This window comes from Scyliorhinus canicula, chromosome 3, assembly GCF_902713615.1.
Source record: "Scyliorhinus canicula chromosome 3, sScyCan1.1, whole genome shotgun sequence".
Taxonomy (NCBI): domain Eukaryota; kingdom Metazoa; phylum Chordata; class Chondrichthyes; order Carcharhiniformes; family Scyliorhinidae; genus Scyliorhinus; species Scyliorhinus canicula.
The window spans coordinates 271,369,416-271,388,711 of NC_052148.1; the positions used below are offsets into that span (position 1 = coordinate 271,369,416).

Sequence of the window (19,296 nt, forward strand, 5' to 3'; positions counted from 1 at the left end):
AACACATCCCAGTCCATCTCACAAACCCTGCCTCTGATCCACTGACTCTTGTCTACACCTCCCGTTGCCTTGGGAAAGCGGGCAGCATAATCAGAGATCCTTCCCATCCGGGTTATTCTCTTTTCCAGCCTCTTCCATCGGGGAGAAGATACAAAAGTCTGAGAACACGCACTAACAATATACAAAAACAGCTTCTTCCCCGCTGTTACCGGACTCCTGAATGACCCTCTTATGGACTGATCTGATCTCTTCAGACATCTTCTCTACTGAGTAGAACTACACTCCATCTGCTTCACCCGATGTCTGTGTCTCTGTAATTACATTGTGTACTTATCGTTAGTCCAATGTTTTTCATGTCTGGTACGGTCTGTCTGGACTGTACGCAGAACAATACTTCTCACTGTACCGCGGTACACGTGCCAATAAATTTGGTGCAATCCAATCTTCCACAATGAACCTCCCGAGCTCCCCAGCTGTGCAGCAACCAAGAGTTCCCATGCGACCCGTATACAAGCCACCCTTATTTAAGTTACAAACTTGTCCGGCTGTGCAAAAAAACGTAAAGGGCCCGCGCATTTAAACAAATCACAGAATGGTTACAGCATGTCGGAGGCTATTCGGCCTGTCGTTTCTGTACTGGCTCTCTGGATGAGCAATTCACCTAGTGCCACTCCCTTGCCCTCTCCCATGGCCCTATCACTCGGGCATTACAAAATAAATTAAGAAGGCATGTTACCCACAAGTATATCGATGTCAGTCCTATTGAACTTCTTTGTATTTTAAAGATCTCTTATCGGGCGAGCCCTCAGTCTTATTTTTTCTGTAAAGAGCAGCAGGTATAGCCTCTCAGTCTCGTAAACCTTTTGCTTTGGCAGTGCGTCTGCACCTTTTCTCTGGTATAGTGACCAGAACTGTGCACCGTACGCATTCTACACAAGTAGAATGTAGAGCAAGCTCTATAGCCTCTGTTGTTGCTTTCACAGGCTCTGCTCTACGGAGGGACAAACTGACAGAAATACCGACTCCTGATCACTATCGAACAACAGATGCTGGAGGAGCCCAGCGGCCTGTTTTCAACGGGTGAGGCAAGTTGAAACCTGGGCCTGTGATGTTCCACATCACTGATCACTCAGCTGACACGCGCTGATGTAAATAATGGACAGAATCATTTACACTTGAGTCCCTTTGCCCAGTGAGATAAACACGCTCCTAATTGGAATCATCTGACTGGGCTGCAGTAAACTTGTTTGAAATTCAGCTTCAGTGAGGTTATTGAAAAGGGCAAAGGAAGGTCATTGAGAAACGGGCTGAGTGGCTGAGTGTTGCGTCGCCCAGGGGGGGTGTCTCCCCCACCTCCCCCCCCCACCAGCCTCACAGCTATTTCACGCTCAGAGCAACGTCAATCGTCTTAAGGTGACACTTCCATCCCTTACTCGGGAGGTGCCAGTCACATGGCTGGCCAGTGTGTTGTTACCTGTGTGGTAGGTAACATGTGCTACTCAACCCTTGGCTAATGAAGAGATCTTCAGGTAGGTGTCGGAAGGCCACTCGCGGTCTTTTACTTGCCCCCCGCCTTCAAGCCCACCACCAGCCGCCCACCAGTAAATCCAGCTCCGCTTTTAAACGTGGCAAAAGAAACACCCTGGAGATGGTGGATGGGGCAGCTCGGTAGCACAAGTGGATAGCACTGTGGCTTCACTGCGCCAGGGTCCCAGGTTCGATTCCCCGCTGGGTCACTGTCTGTGCGGAGTCTGCATGTCCTCCCCGTGTCTGCGTGGGTTTCCTCCGGGTGCTCCGGTTTCCTCCCACAGTCCAAGGACATGCAGGTTCAGTGGATTGGCCACGATAAATTGCCTTTAGCGACCAAAAAAGGTTAAAAGGGATTGTTGGGTTACGGGGATAGGGTGGGAGTGAGGGCTTAGGTGGGTCGGTGCAGACTCGATGGACCGAATGGCCTCCTTCTGCGCTGTATATTCTATGTACTTGGACAGACTCTGCTTTCAGAGAGGGAGTTACTGAGGATGAAAAATATAGCAATTTCTTGAAGACAGTTTTCTCAAAGGAGATTGAGCGAGTTGTGCTTGAGATCAAAGGGAATGGAATTTCAATAAGTACAGAAGGATGAAGGATGGAGACATTCAGAAAGTAAGGGTCAGCAATGCTGTCAGGAATTTTCTTGTGAAAGTGTCGGGTTAGTATGATGACGTACATATGAGTCTCCCCCGATGGGATTGATGGAAAGCTGGGGGTTAAGGATGCACCGTTTCAAGCATTTCTACCTGAGAGTTATGCACAATCTAGAGGACGGATGAGTGTAAATATCACAGCGCAGTAAACTTGTGAAATCAGAAAGCAACTTGCGGAGACTTCTAGTGACGTCACACCAGAGCAAGCCGCACAAAAGGTGGCTCCCAGGCAATTTGTTTTTTTGGATCCATTTTGCCTGTTTTCCGGGGGAGTTCTGTGCTCAAACCCAGCTGGCCGAACAAGGTAACGGTTAGGCGACGGAATTATGTCGAAAGTCTCGATGGAAAAGCCCACTGGGAAGAAACCGCAGTCTGGTAGCCCGACGAAGGAATGTGAGGGAAGAGGTGGCCGCACCCATCACGGTGGACACGCTCGCTGTGGTGATGGCGCAAGAACTAGAAAGGTTTGGGAAGCAGACGGACAGACAAGGCAAGGCAGAGAATGAAAATGACTTCTTGTCACGAGTAGGCATCAAATGAAGTTACTGTGAAAAGCCCCTAGTCGCCACATTCCGGCGCCTGTCCGGGGAGGCTGTTACGGGAATTGAACCGTGCTGCTGGCCTGCCTGGGTCTGCTTTCAAAGCCAGCGATTTAGCCCAGTGTGCTAAACCAGCCCCCAGCTGATGAAGGGGGGGGGGGGGGTTCAGCAATAATACCTCTTCAAACTGAATCGGGGCCCACCGATCCGCGGGCGGGCCTGTGCCATGTGGGCACTCTTTCCCTTCCACATCGGCCATAGCCTCTCTCTCTCTCTCCACCATGGCCGACGCAGAGGTGACCCCCCCCCCCCCCCCCCCCCCCCCCCCGCGCATGCACGGACTTCCGCCGGCCGGCGAAGTTCCTTCGGCCCCGGCTGGCGTGGCGCCAAAGGCCTTCCACGCCAGCCGGCGGGACAGGAACCACTCCGCCACGGGCCTAGCCCCTCAAGGTGACGGCCTGGCCCCTAAAGGTGCAGAGAAATCCGGAGAAATCCGCACCTTTGGGGCGGCCTGACACCGGAGTGGTTTCCGACACTCCATCCCGCCGGGACCCCCCGCCCCGCCGGGTAGGGGAGAATCCCGGCCCTTGTCTTTGTGAAACAATTCAGGGTGCTGGTTCTGTTGTTCTGTTTCTCACAAACAGTCAGCTCAGGCTGCTGGGATTGTACACAACTGTCAGGATGAGGATCAACCATGGGTTGCTTGCGATTCTATTGGGTGAAGTTTAAACACTGTTTGCAATTGTGTTGGATAAGTTTAAAAGTAGCAGCTTCGGGCAGTACGGTGGCCTAGTGGTTAGCACTGCTGCCTCACAGCGCCGAGGTCCCAGGTTCGATCCTGGCTCTGGGTCACTGTCCGTGTGGAGTTTGCACATTCTCCCCGTGTCTGCGTGGGTTTCGCCCCAACAACCCAAAGATGTGCAGGGTGGGTGGATTGGCCACGATAAATTGCCCCTTAATTGGAAAAAATAATTGGGTACTCTAAATTTATTTTTTAAAAAGTAGCAGCTTCAGGGATTGGATCGCGTTCAACTGGGGTGGGCTATTGATTTTAAATGTTGTATAATTCCTGTGTCCGGGTCTTTGTTCGGCAGAACAGGTCTTGGCCGATATCCAGTCTGTTCTCTGTGTACACGGAACAAGCTTGATTAAATAGTTATCTTGTCCACGTTGTGGTGTTTTTGTTCCTCTCTGTACTGAGCTGAGCCACAGGGAATAACCCCAGGTGGAAGCTGAATCAATACACAGTATGGTAGCCTTGTGGATAGCACAATCGCTTCACAGCGCCAGGGTCCCAGGTTCGATTCCGGCTTGGGTCACAGTCTGTGTGGAGTCTGCACATCCTCCCCGTGTGTGCGTGGGTTTCCTCCGGGTGCTCCGGTTTTCTCCCACAGTCCAAAGATGTGCAGGTTAGGTGGATTGGCCATGATAAATTGCCCTTAGTGTCCAAAATTGCCCTTAGTGTTGGGTGGGGTTGCTGGGTTATGGGGATAAGGTGGAGGTGTTGACCTTGGGTAGGGTGCTCTTTCCAAGAGCCGGTGCAGACTCGATGGGCCGAATGGCCTCCTTCTGCGCTGTAAATTCTATGATTAACTCCTGATCATAGTGTTGATACAGGTCTGGAAACCTCTCCTACAGATGAAGGAGTCTTTTAAAGCTGCCATGGAGGAGACTTTGGGCCGCATCAGAGACCAGCTGGGCAAAACGTTGAGGGCTGTGTCTCCCCTCCTGTTTGCGTCGGGTATTGCCCTGAGGGCTTCAAGTTAGCGGAGAGGGATAGTTAAGGGTGGGGTGCAACACCAGGGTGTCCCTGTATGCGGAAGACCCTCTGCTATACGTGTGGGTTCTGGGGCCAGTTATGGGGCACATAATGAGTTTATTGAAGAACTTTGGCTCCTTCTATGGATACAAGTTAAATTTAGTGAATATTTTGTGGTCGACACTTTGTGGTCGACACTTTGTTGTGGGGGGGTGGTCTGGTGGGGGGGGGGGGGGATCTACCTTTCCGCCTGGCAGGGTCTAGTTTACGGTATTTGGGGGTCCAGTGGCACGGGATTGGGCACGGCTATGTAAATTGAATTTTACCAGCCCAGCGGGAAGGGTGAAGGTTGACCGTTGTCCCATTGTCCTTGGTGGGCCAGGTTCGATCCATCAAGGTGAATATCTCACTGCGATTCTTGTTCTTATTTCAGTATATTCTGGTATTTTTACCCAAGTCATTTTATTGGAGAATTGAGCAGTTTATCGGGTTTCATTTGAGTGGGAAATCCCCTGAGGATTCAGAGGGGGATCTTGCAGATGGATCGACCATCGGAGGGGAATGCCGCTGGGAGAGGGTGTAGGTGTGGAGCGGAGTCCCCGGGGTCCACTTGGGTGTGGGTGGAGTCTGGACCGTGTAGAGGGTCCAGTTTGGGGGGCAGTGGTAACGTGCCATTACCACTGCCCCCCAAACTGGACCCTCTACACGGTCCAGACTCCACCCACACCCAAGTGGACCCCGGGGACTCCGCTCCACACCTACACCCAGTTGGCCGTTTGCTCCGGCAGAATATTTGTTGAATCCGGTGATTCTCTTCACTGTAAAAATATGAGGGAACAACTGCGAGTTGGGGTCAACGTCAAGGTTGACCCCCATTGGCAGGAACCATCTATTTGAGCTGGCGAAGTTGGCTGTCACCTTTGAGGGGTGGAAAATGGAGGTTGTGGAGAAAGCGAGGGATTCATTCCTGGAGGGGCGGTTTGCCAGCCTGGAAGAGGTGATGGAGAAAGTCAGGCTCCTGGGCTGGGACGCATTTAGTTACCTCCAGGTTCGAAATTTTGCTCGACGGACATTCCCGACCTTCTGGCCGCACCGCCGTCAACCTTGCTATCAGGACGGAGTTTGGGGGAGGATCTGGTTTTGGTGGAAGGGGTGAAGGCCAAATGGGAGGAGGAGCTGGGGGCCTATATTGGAGGCGGTTTTTGTTAATTTGTTCAAGGGATGTGGGCGTCGCTGGCTGGACCAGCATTTATTGCCAATCCCTGAGGTAGTCAAGAGTCAACCACATTGCTGTGGGTCTGGAGTCACGTGTAGGCCAGACCGAGTAAGGATGATAGATTTCCTTCCCTAAAGGAGATTAGTGAATCAGACGGGTTTTTACGACAATCGATTCATCGTCACCATTAGACTTTTCATACCAGGTTTTTTAAAAATTCAAATTCCACCATCTGTCATGGCGGGATTTTGGGTCTCTGGGTTATTAGTTCAGTGACAACACCACACTGTGTCACTGCCTCCCCTGGAGTGAGACCCTCCGCAGGGTGAACGATAGGTCATCATATGCGAGGATGAGCCTGATCAAGGTCGAGTTTAGGGAACACCTCATTACAGCCAGAATGAGTCCCTTTCTTTGCGGGAGGGGTGAGGGGAGCGCAGTTTGAGGAGCCCGCTAACCACACACACATACTCCGGTCTTGTCCCCAAGCTTGTGGGTCTTTTGGGTTTCCCTTTTCAGCACCATGCCGCCAATCCTGAACGTTGAGCTGGAGCCCTCTCTCCGAGCGGCCATATCTGGGAGGTCGGGGCTGCCGGAGCTGCAGACGGGGGTGGGGGCCGATGTCCTGGCCTTGGCCTTGCTGGTTGCCCGGAGGCAAATCCTGATGGTGCCACCGTGTGCCTTGGCCTGGCCTGGTGACTTAATGGAGCTTTTGCACCTTGAGAAGGTCACCTTGAGAAGGTCACCTTGAAAAGGTCAAATACACAGTGAGGGGGGGGGGGTTAATTGAAGGGTTCTACCGGAGATGGCAACTGTTTATATTGTATTTAAGGAATTGGCCACTGTCAGCTATTGGGGCGGGGGGGTGGGGGGAGGAGAGAGCAATGGGGGGGGGGAGGGGGGGAGGAGAGCAATGGGGAGGGGGGGAGGAGAGAGCAATGGGGGGGAGGGGAGAGAGCAATGGGGGGGAGGGTGGGGCGGGGGGGAGGAGAGCAATGGGGAGGGGGGAGGAGAGAGCAATGGGGGGGGGATTTGTTGGTTTATTTCATTCTTTCTGTTTACTTTTCCTGTTTGGAAATTTTGTGTGTTTTTTTTGTATAAAATGACAAAAGTTTAATGAAAATATTTTTTATAAATAAAGGAGCCCGGGGCTGAATTTCACACTGGGCACAGGCTCCCCACACCAGGCAGCAATGTCAAAGGCATGTCCGCCTGCGATTGGCTGGCCTAGCCTGCAGCCTGGTGCTCCATCACTGGTTGGGGGGGGGGGGAGTTGCCGGCCATTGCTGGGACTGTAATAAGCCCCAAGGAGAAGCATGAAGCCGAGTCCGGGGTCTTTCCGGGGTCACGTTTGCAGCCCCTGGTCCGCGCGGGGGTTGAGGCGCCGGGCTGCGGGCTGGATAAGATTTGGGGGGGGTGGGGGGGGGGGGAGGATACCTGGGAAGAGCCTCCCATTGGCACATGGGTGGAGGCCCTTAAGTGGCCATCAATTGGTCACTTACGGTTCTCAATGGACCAGCGGGCGAGCTCGTGGCCTGGTGCCTCTCTGGCCACCATTAGAATTGCAGCGACGGTGGGCAGGGTGGGGAGATGCTGGGACCGGCATGTCTGGATATCACCCAATCTTACTGACCCCCTCCCCCTCCACCTACATTGTCTTTGGGAGGTGGGAGGGGTGGCAGTGTTGTGGTGCGTTGGGGGTTGGGGGGGGGGGGGGATTTTGGGGGGGGGGGATTTTGGGGGGGGGGATTTTGGGGGGGGGGATTTTGGGGGGGGGATTTTGGGGGGGGGGGATTTGGGGGGGGGGGATTTTGGGGGGGGGGGATTTTGGGGGGGGGGATTTTGGGGGGGGGGGGATTTTGGGGGGGGGGGGATTTTGGGGGGGGGGGATTTTGGGGTGCTGCTGTGGATTCAATGGGCCCATAAACTTCTGGCCATAAATACAAACGGTCAAATCTCTATGTAGAACATGTTTCAGGAAAAGCATCAATGAAGATTGGGAATGATCCACTAGCCAAGGTGTTGGGGTTCATAAGAACGTGAGGAGACCATTCAGCCCCTCAAGCCTCTTTCACCTCACAGTGAGCTGGCGGCTGCCCTGTATTTTCGCAATGTGTACTGACTTTGTTCCAAAACCCTTATCCAACAAAAATCTTACTCATCTCAGTTCTGAAAGTTTTTAGTGAGGTCAGCTTTTTCGCAGGGAGGGAGTTCCTGAGCTTTCAGATGACGGGGCATATTTTCCCAAACAAGCCCAATAAAAATAAGTAAAAGTTCAAGTGAAAGGAGAAGAGGAACAGGGTCAATGCCCCTGAGAAGGAGGCAGCTGTGAGTCACATGTTAGAAATATGGAACTGTCGGTCACGTTACCCTGTCTGGCTGCAACCTTTGTCCTTTGAGCTCAGTTAAGTGATTAAATACCATGGAAGAAACTGATGAAGGAAAACATGAACGGCAGCTTTTATTCCTCCTGCACACTTAGCAACGTGAAACTTCCCAGTGTGCTTCACAAGAGCATTGTCAAATAAAACCGGAGATCCAACCACAGTAGGAGAGATTGGATCAGGTGATCAAAAGTTTGACCTAATACTTAAGGAGCATCTGTACAGGGGATTGGATTGGATTGGATTGGATTTGTTTATTGTCACGTGTACCGAGGTACAGTGAAAAGTATTTTTCTGCAAGCAGCTCAACAGATCATTCAGTACATGGGAAGAAAAGGGAATTAAACAAAATTCAAGAAAATACATGAGAATACATAATAGGGCAACACAAGATATGCAATGTAACTACATAAGCATTGGCATCGGATGAAGCATACAGGGCGGAGTGTTAATGAGGTCAGTCAATAAGAGGGTCATTTATGAGTCTGGTGACAGTGGGGAAGAAGCTGTTTTTGAGTCTGTTCGTCCGTGTTCTCAGACTTCTGAATCTCCTGCCCGATGGAAGAAGTTGGAAAAGTGAGTAAGCCGGGTGGGAGGGATCCTTGATTATGCTGCCCGCTTTCCCCAGGCAGCGGGAGGTGTAGATGGAGTCCATGGATGGGAGGCAAGTTCGTGTGATGGACTGGGCGGTATTCACGACTCTCTGAAGTAGGGTGAGAGAGTTGGAGAGGACGGGAGCTTCAGGGAGGGAGATTCCAGGACTCAGGGTCCCTGCAGGCACCTGAGCTCCCATCTTAGACTCCCAATAGTGCTTCAGGTGCACTAACCCGCCCCAGTATGGCCCGTGAACATTGAGTTCGACAATTTCAACAACTTCAGACTGTGAACTCACTCCACATCGACCCGTTTCCCCCTCACCACTGTCTCCCCCCCACCCCACTAGGGCCATCCGTTCCCTGTCCTAAGTTGTCCTTCGACACACTGCTGACCCCTGTTCTGCCATTAGCACATTCTAATCTCTTAATGTGCCACTATCTTCGTCATTTCGTCTGGAACGAGAGGTCGTAGTCTCAGGATAAGGGGTAGCAAATTTAAAACAGATTTGAGGAGAAACTATTTCTCCCAAAGGTCGTGAATCTGTTTAATTCTCTACCCCCGGTGGATGCTGGGACAGTGAGTAAATTTAAGGAGGAGTCAGACAGATGTTTAATTGGTACTGGGTAGAAGGGTTATGGAGAACAGGCAGACGGTGGAGTTGAGGCCATAATGGGATCAGCCATGATCATCCTGAATGGTGGAGTGGGCTCGAGAGGCTAAATTGCCGACTCCTGCTCCTAAGAAATAACTATTCTTGCTGAATTGCACCATCCTGCTCTTGATGGTAGCCCTGTAGATAACAGCGCCTCAAACACAAATCCGGTGTTCTTGAATAAAACGGGGATTTCTTGATTAATGAGGGAATTAGGGGACAGGAGAATGGGGAACAGGAACATATCAGCAGCCATGATCGAATGGCGGAGCAGACTCGATGGGCCGAATGGTCTAATTCTGCTCCTGCATATTACAGTAGTCCCCCGTTATACCGCGCTCCGCAATACCGCGGTTCGCGATATACCGCAGGGGGGCTTATGGACCCCAACTGTCAGTTGTGTCAATTTCAGCGGCCGGCTCACTTTGATCCGGAGAGGGAAGCTGCTCTCTCACTGAAACAATCAGCCGGCCGCTGAAATTGACACTGCCGGCTGCTCTCTCCCTCCAATCAGTACCCCAGCAGCCACGGCCTGTACCCCAGCAGCCACGGCCTGTACCCCAGGAGCCACAGCCTGTACCCCAGCAGCTACAGCCTGTACCCCAGCAGCCACAGCCTGTACCCCAGCAGCCACAGTACCCCAGCAGCCACAGCCTGAACCCCAGCAGCCACGGCCTGTACCCCAGCAGCCACGGCCTGTACCCCAGCAGCCACAGCCTGTACCCCAGCAGCCACAGCCTGTACCCCAGCAGCCACAGTACCCCAGCAGCCACAGCCTGTACCCCAGGAGCCACAGCCTGTACCCCAGCAGCCACAGTACCCCAGCAGCCATAGCCTGAAGCCCAGCAGCCACAGCCTGTACCCCAGCAGCCACAGCCTGAAGCCCAGCAGCCACAGCCTGTACCCAGCAGCCACAGCCTGAAGCCCAGCAGCCACAGCCTGTACCCCAGCAGCCACAGCCTGTACCCCAGCAGCCACAGCCTGAAGCCCAGCAGCCACAGCCTGTACCCCAGCAGCCACAGCCTGAAGCCCAGCAGCCACAGCCTGTACCCCAGCAGCCACAGCCTGTACCCCAGCAGCCACAGTACCCCAGCAGCCACAGCCTGAAGCCCAGCAGCCACAGCCTGTACCCCAGCAGCCACGGCCTGTACCCCAGCAGCCACAGCCTGTACCCCAGCAGCCACAGTACCCCAGCAGCCACAGCCTGAACCCCAGCAGCCACGGCCTGTACCCCAGCAGCCACGGCCTGTACCCCAGCAGCCACAGCCTGTTACCCCCAGCAGCCACAGCCTGTACCCCAGCAGCCACAGTACCCCAGCAGCCTACAGCCTGTACCCCAGGAGCCACAGCCTGAACCCCAGCAGCTACAGCCTGTACCCCAGCAGCCACAGTACCCCAGCAGCCACAGCCTCAAGCCCAGCAGCCACAGCCTGTACCCCAGCAGCCACAGCCTGTACCCCAGCAGCCACAGTACCCCAGCAGCCAGAGCCTGAAGCCCAGCAGCCACGGCCTGTACCCCAGCAGCCACAGCCTGTACCCCAGCAGCCACAGCCTGTACCCCAGCAGCCACAGTACCCCAGCAGCCACAGCCTATACCCCAGCAGCCACAGTACCCCAGCAGCCATAGCCTGAAGCCCAGCAGCCACAGCCTGTACCCCAGCAGCCACAGCCTGAAGCCCAGCAGCCACAGCCTGTACCCCAGCAGCCACAGCCTGAAGCCCAGCAGCCACAGCCTGTACCCCAGCAGCCACAGCCTGTACCCCAGCAGCCACAGCCTGTACCCCAGCAGCCACAGCCTGAAGCCCAGCAGCCACAGCCTGTACCCCAGCAGCCACAGCCTGAAGCCCAGCAGCCACAGCCTGTACCCCAGCAGCCACAGCCTGTACCCCAGCAGCCACAGTACCCCAGCAGCCACAGCCTGAAGCCCAGCAGCCACAGCCTGTACCCCAGCAGCCACGGCCTGTACCCCAGCAGCCACAGCCTGTACCCCAGCAGCCACAGTACCCCAGCAGCCACAGCCTGAACCCCAGCAGCCACGGCCTGTACCCCAGCAGCCACGGCCTGTACCCCAGCAGCCACAGCCTGTACCCCAGCAGCCACAGCCTGTACCCCAGCAGCCACAGTACCCCAGCAGCCACAGCCTGTACCCCAGGAGCCACAGCCTGAACCCCAGCAGCTACAGCCTGTACCCCAGCAGCCACAGTACCCCAGCAGCCACAGCCTGAAGCCCAGCAGCCACAGCCTGTACCCCAGCAGCCACAGCCTGTACCCCAGCAGCCACAGTACCCCAGCAGCCAGAGCCTGAAGCCCAGCAGCCACGGCCTGTACCCCAGCAGCCACAGCCTGTACCCCAGCAGCCACAGTACCCCAGCAGCCAGAGCCTGAAGCCCAGCAGCCACGGCCTGTACCCCAGCAGCCACAGCCTGTACCCCAGCAGCCACAGTACCCCAGCAGCCACAGCCTGTACCCCAGCAGCCACAGTACCCCAGCAGCCACAGCCTGTACCCCAGGAGCCACAGCCTGTACCCCAGGAGCCACAGCCTGTACCCCAGCAGCCACAACCTGAAGTCCAGCAGCCACAACCTGAAGTCCAGCAGCCACAGCCTGAAGCCCAGCAGCCACAGCCTGTACCCCAGCAGCCACAGCCTGTACCCCAGCAGCCACAGCCTGAAGTCCAGCAGCCACAGCCTGAAGCCCAGCAGCCACAGCCTGTACCCCAGCAGCCACAGCCTGTACCCCAGCTACAGAGGGGAGGGGCGATGTGAGACCATGCTGGTCTTGCAGAGGCCCGTATGACCTCCTCCTGTGTTCTCTGCTCTCTCCCTCCAATCAGCCGGCAGTGTCAATTTCAGCGGCCGGCTCACTTTGATCCGGAGAGGGAAGCTGCTCTCTCACTGAAACAATCAGCCGGCCGCTGAAATTGACACTGCCGGCTGCTCTCTCCCTCCAATCAGTACCCCAGCAGCCACGGCCTGTACCCCAGCAGCCACGGCCTGTACCCCAGCAGCCACAGCCTGTACCCCAGCAGCCACAGCCTGTACCCCAGCAGCCACAGCCTGTACCCCAGCAGCCACAGTACCCCAGCAGCCACAGCCTGAACCCCAGCAGCCACGGCCTGTACCCCAGCAGCCACGGCCTGTACCCCAGCAGCCACAGCCTGTACCCCAGCAGCCACAGCCTGTACCCCAGCAGCCACAGCCTGAACCCCAGCTACAGAGGGGAGGGGCGATGTGAGACCATGCTGGTCTTGCAGAGGCCCGTATGACCTCCTCCTGTGTTCTCTGCTCTCTCCCTCCAATCAGCCGGCAGTGTCAATTTCAGCGGCCGGCTCACTTTGATCCGGAGAGGGAAGCTGCTCTCTCACTGAAACAATCAGCCGGCCGCTGAAATTGACACTGTTTTAATTAGGTCCACGATGGGGGTTTTAAATTTATTTAAAAATCTATGCTAGCGCTTCCCATTGTGAGTCTACGGGGGTCTGACCTCTCCCCCCGCCCCCCGTAGACTCACAATGGGAAGCGCTAGCATAGATTTTAAAATAAATTTAAAACCCCCATCATGGATATCCGCGGCTCGGATACAACGCGGGTGGCTGCCTTGGACCAACACCCGCGTTATAAAGGGCGACTACTGTATAGTCTTTTTTTTTTAAAATAATTTTTATTGGAATTTTTTACAGAAAATATAAAGATATAACAAGTATAGCAACAAGCAGTAATATGCAACTAACAGCCCCATAGCACCCACAATCCCCCCCATACCGTAACATCACATGTATCACACTCCCCCCACCCCCCCCCCCCCCCAGAAGAGAACTTAACCATAAATTAAAATTAAATCAATCAAATTTAAATAAAATAAGCAAACATAATCAACGTCCCCACCCCCCCCGGGTTGCTGCTGCTACTGTCCCAGTACCCTATCGTTGAGCCAGAAAGTCGAGGAAAGGTTGCCACCGTTTAAAGAACCCTTGCACCGATCCTCTCAGGGCGAATTTAACCTTCTCAAGCTTAATGAAGCCCGCCATGTCATTGATCCAGGTCTCCACGCTTGGGGGCCTCGCGTCCTTCCACTGTAGCAAAATCCTTCGCCGGGCTACTAGGGACGCAAAGGCCAGCACACCGGCCTCTTTCGCCTCCTGCACTCCCGGCTCTACCCCAACCCCAAAGATCGCGAGTCCCCATCCTGGCTTGACCCTGGATCCCACCACCCTTGACACCGTCCTCGCCACCCCCTTCCAGAACTCCTCCAATGCCGGGCATGCCCAGAACATATGGGCATGGTTCGCTGGTCTCCCCGAGCACCTGACACACCTATCTTTACCCCCAAAGAACCTACTCATCCTCGTCCCAGTCATGTGGGCCCTATGCAGTACCTTGAATTGGATGAGGCTAAGCCGCGCACACGAGGAGGAAGAATTTACCCTCTCCAGGGCATCAGCCCATGTCCCGTCTTCGATCTGTTCCCCCAGTTCCCCCTCCCACTTCGATTTCAGCTCCTCTACTGATGCCTCTTCCACCTCCTGCATAAGCTTGTAGATATCGGATATCTTCCCCTCTCCGACCCAGACCCCCGAAAGCACCCTGTCACTCACCCCCCTCGCGGGGAGCGCAGGGAATCCCTCCACCTGCCGTCAAGCAAATGCCTTTACCTGCAGATATCTAAACATGTTTCCCGGCGGGAGCCCAAATTTCTCCTCCAACTCCCCCAGGCTCGCAAACCTTCCATCGATAAACAGGTCCCTCAGCTGTCTAATGCCCGCTCTATACCATCCCCGAAATCCCCCATCCATGTTCCCCGGGACAAACCTATGGTTCCCCCCTAACGGAGCCTCCATCGAGCCCCCCACCTCTCCCCTATGTCGCCTCCAGTGCCCCCAAATCTTGAGGGTAGCCGCCACCACCGGACTCGTGGTATACCTCGTGGGAGGGAGCGGCCACGGCGCCGTTACCAGGGCCCCCAGGCTTGTATCCCCACAGGACGCTCTCTCCATCCGTTTCCATGCTGCCCCCTCCCCCTCCATCACCCACGTACGCACCATCGACACGTTGGCCGCCCAGTAGTACCCCGAGAGGTTGGGCAACGCCAGCCCCCCCCCCATCCCTACTCCGCTCCAAGAAGACCCTCTTCACCCTCGGGGTGCCATGCGCCCAAACAAATCCCATGATGCTGCTGGTCACCCTTTTAAAAAAGGCCCTAGGGATAAAGATGGGCAAGCACTGGAAGAGGAACAAGAACCTCAGGAGAACCGTCATTTTGACGGATTGCACTCTGCCCGCCAGCGATAGCGGCACCATGTCCCACCTTTTAAATTCCTCCTCCATCTGTTCCACTAGTCTGGTGAAGTTAAGCTTATGAAGAGCCCCCCAACTCCTGGCCACCTGCACCCCCAGGTACCTGAAACTCTTCACTGCCCTCCTGAAGGGGAGCCTCCCAATTCCCTCCTCCTGATCTCCCGGGTGCACTACAAATACCTCGCTCTTTCCTAAGTTCAGCTTATAGCCCGAGAAGCCCCCAAATTCCGCTAACAGCTCCATCACCCCCGGCATTCCCCCCTCTGGATCCGCCACATACAACAGCAGGTCGTCCGCATACAGCGATACCCGGTGCTCCTCCCCACCCCGCACCAGACCCCTCCATCTCCCTGACTCCCTCAACGCCATAGCCAGAGGTTCGATCGCCAGTGCAAAGAGCAAGGGGGACAGGGGGCAACCCTGCCTGGTCCCACGGTAGAGCCTAAAGTACTCCGATCTCCTTCCATTTGTGACTACACTCGCCATCGGCGCCGCGTAAAGCAGCCTCACCCATTTGATGAATCCCTCCCCAAATCCAAACCTCTCCAGCACCTCCCATAGGTACCCCCACTCAACTCTATCAAACGCTTTCTCTGCATCCAGCGCCACCACTATCTCCGCCTCCCCCTCCACTGACGGCATCATGATAACATTGAGTAGTCTCCGCACATTCGTGTTGAGCTGCCGCCCCTTGACAAATCCTGTCTGATCTTCGTGTATCACCTCTGGCACACAATCCTCTATCCTGGTGGCCAGGATCTTTGCCAGCAACTTAGCGTCTACGTTAAGGAGCGAGATAGGCCTGTATGATCCGCACTGCAAGGGGTCCTTATCCCGTTTTAGGATCAAAGAGATCAGTGCCCGCGACATCGTCGGGGGCAAAGCACCCCCCTCCCATGCCTCATTGAAGGCTCGCACCAACAGGGGACCCACCAGGTCCACATATTTTTTGTAAAATTCTGCCGGGAACCCGTCCGGCCCCGGGGCCTTACCTGACTGCATTTGTCCGATCCCCCTGACTAGCTCCTCCAACTCTATCGGCGCCCCCAGCCCCTCTACCAGCTCCTCCTGAACCCTTGGGAAACATAGCCTGTTCATGAAGCTCTCCATCCCCCCTCTCCCCATCGGAGGCTCCGACCGGTACAATCCCTCGTAAAAGTCCCTAAAGACCCCGTTTACTTCTGTCCCCTTCTGCACTACATTTCCACCCCCATCCTTCACTCCCCCAATTTCCCTAGCCGCATCTCGCCTACGGAGCTGATGTGCCAACATCCTGCTCGCCGTCTCTCCATATTCATATACCGCGCCCTGCGCCCTCCTCCACTGTGTCTCCGCCTTTCTGGTGGTCAACAAGTCAAAATTGGCCTGCAACCTGCGCCGTTCTCCCAGCAACCCTTCCTCCGGTGCCTCTGCATATCTCCTGTCCACCTCCAGAAGCTCTCCCACCAGTCTCTCCCTCTCCTTCCTCTCCCTCCTTTCCCTATGGGCCCGGATGGAGATCAGCTCCCCCCGGATCACTGCTTTCAGAGCCTCCCAGACCATCCCCACCTGGACCTCCCCCGTATCGTTGGTATCCAGATACCCCTCAATGCTTCTCCGGACCCTCCTACACACCTCCTCATCAGCCAGCAGCCCCACATCCAGGCTCCAGAGCGGGCGCTGGTCCCGCGCCTCCCCCATCTCCAGATCAACCCAGTGCGGAGCATGGTCTGAAATTGCTATGGCCGAATACTCGGCATCCTGCACCCTCGGGATCAATCCCCTGCTCAGGACAAAAAAGTCTATCCGGGAATAAACCCTATGGACGTGAGAGAAAAAGGAATACTCCCGCGCCCTCGGCCTCCCGAACCTCCAGGGATCCACCCCTCCCATCTGGTCCATGTATCCCCTCAGCACTTTGGCCGCCGCCGGTCTCCTACCCGTCCTTGAACTGGACAGGGCCAGTGTGGGATCAAGCACTGTGTTAAAATCTCCCCCCATGATCAGGCCCCCTGCCTCCAGGTCCGGGATGCGGCCCAACAAGCGCCTCATGAAGCCAGCATCATCCCAATTCGGGGCATATACATTAACCAGCACCACCGTCTCTCCCTGCAGCCTACCCTTCACCATGATGTATCTGCCCTCCTTGTCCGACACCACCTCAGCCACCTCAAACGCCACCCTCTTCCCCACCAGAATCGCCACCTCCCGGTTCTTCGCGTCCAATCCTGAGTGAAAAACCTGCCCCACCCACCCCTTCCTCAGACGGACCTGGTCCGCCACCTTCAGGTGAGTCTCCTGGAGCATAGCCACGTCCGCCTTCAACCCCCTTAGATGGGAGAACACCCTGGTTCTCTTAACCGGCCCGTTCAGCCCCCTCACGTTCCAGGTAATCAGCCGGATCAGAGGGCAACCCGCCCCTCTCCCCCGCCGACTAGCCATAGCTTGGCAGATGTTCGCCCTAGGCCAGCACACCCCGCTCGACCCGTTCCCCATGGCGATAACGCCTCTCCTCTTCCCCCCCCGGCCCCCATCGGCTCCTTCCTAGTCGTTCCAGCAGCAACCCGGTATCCCCCCCCACCCCCCTCCCCCCCCCCCAGGCTAGGACCCCTCATAGCCGCGACGCACCCTCCATGGTACTTCCGCGAGTCAGCTGACTTCTGCTGACCCCGGCAGCTTCCGCCAAAACCTATCCCCTCCCGGCATGGGGTCATCCCCCTCTTGCCACAGCTCATTGCTGCAGCGCGGGAAAAAAGACCTGTAGAGGCCCCGCCCCCACCGCATGCTCCACCCCCCGCCAGAGGAAAGCCCGCGCTTTCACACTGCCACACCCCACCCTTCTGACGCAGTTCCCCAAAATCCAGTTTTCCCTCAATCCCCAGCCCCGTATAGAAGAGAACATATAGAACACAAACCCCCAACATTCCCCACCTACCCCACAATCATGCCCAACAAACAAACCCACCCGTAACCAGAGCAAACAGAAAACCAGCATACATAACACACATGTCGAAGTTGAAAAAGTTGAAACAGTTGGAACAAAACAGCCACAGCGGAAACAACGGCGGCCAAAGTATGTCCCCAGGCCCTAGTTCGAGTCCAGCTTCTCCGCCTGTACAAAGGCCCACGCCTCCTCCGGGAACTCGAAGTAATGGTGCCGGTCCTTATATGTCACCCACAGGCGCGCAGGCTGCAGCATTCCAAACCTGACCTGCTTAGCATGAAGCACCGCCTTCGTCCGGTTGAACCCGGCCCGCCGCTTAGCCACCTCCGCACTCCAGTCCTGGTAGATTCGCACCACCGAATTCTCCCACTTGCTGCTCCTCTCTTTCTTGGCCCAGCGCAGCACACACTCCCGGTCACTGAATCGATGGAACCGCACCAGCACCGCCCTCGGGGGCTCATCTGCCTTGGGCCTCCTGGCCATCACTCTGTGCGCTCCCTCGAGCTCCAGGGGCAAATGGAAGGACCCTGCTCCCATCAACGAGCTCAACAACGTGGTCACATACGCCGGGAGATCCGACCCCTCCAGCCCCTCCGCCAGGCCCAGGATCCTCAGATTCTTTCGCCTCGTGCGAACGTCCAGCTCCTCCAAGCGCTCCTGCCAATTTTTATGAAGTGCCTCGTGCAACTCCACTTTCCCAACGAGGACCACGGCCTCCTCCTCTCTTTCAACGCCCTGCTGCTGCAACTCCCGGATAGACACCTCCTGGGCCACCTGGGTCCCAAGCAGCTTGGTCGTAGTTGCATTCATGGAGTCCAGCAGCTCAGCCTTCAGCTCAGCAAAACAACGTAGGAGCGAGGCCTGTTGCTCCTGCGCCCACTTCCACCAGTCCTCGGGTGTTGCGCCGGCCGCCATTTTGTTTTTCTTCCCCCGTTTTTTTGGGGGAGTTACTGCAGCCTTTTTCACCAGATAGTGTGGGGCAAGATCTTCCAGGCACCTTCCCCCAACGGGATACGTAGCAACAGCGCCGTTTGGGGCCCTCAAAATGGCCCAAAAGTCCTTAAATAGCGGGAGCGCCGGCCGCCATTTTGTTTTTTTTCTCACGTTTTTTGGGGGGCGTTACTGCAGTCTTTTTCACCATATAATGTGGGGCAAGTTCTTCCAGGCACCTTCCCCCACCAGGATGCGTAGAAACAGCACCGTTTGGGGCCCTCAAAACGGCCCAAAAGTCCTTAAATAGCAGGAGTGCCGGCCGCCATTTTGTTCTTCTTACCCCGTTTTTTTGGGGAGTTACTGCAGCCTTTTTCTTCTTCCCACTCCGGGTGAGCACCATATAGTGTGGGGCAAGTTCTTCCAGGCACCATCCCCCACCGGGATGCGTATAAACAGCTCCGTTTGGGGCCCTCGAAACGGCCCAAAAGTCCTTAAGTAGCGGGAGCTGCCGAACGTGCGGCTTAGCTCCGCATAGCCGCAACCGGAAGTCCCCCATATTATGGTCTTAATGGTCATCATCACCACCATTTACATTCCACTTTGGCCCGATCGTACGGCCTCGTCGGGCCCGGCCCGAGACGTTACCAGGCCGCTAAATCTCGAGAGGCCTCGCGCGAGATTTGCGACCCTTGGGATTTAAATATGTCTGCACCAGATTTACCCAAGGCCTGGAATCGAACCCCCGAACCTGGGAGACCTCACTGGGCACTGAGCCACATAAACGTGGACCAGGCGTAATGGCACCTGAGGGGG

At 55.7% G+C, this 19,296-nt stretch overlaps 1 protein-coding gene across 4 annotated transcripts in view; it reads right to left on the minus strand.

The window, feature by feature from the left end:
- The window catches only part of arhgef38 (Rho guanine nucleotide exchange factor (GEF) 38), a 130,232-nt gene that overhangs the window by 12,482 nt on the left and 98,454 nt on the right, over window positions 1-19,296 (minus strand). The gene's annotated exons all lie outside the window — the stretch shown is intronic.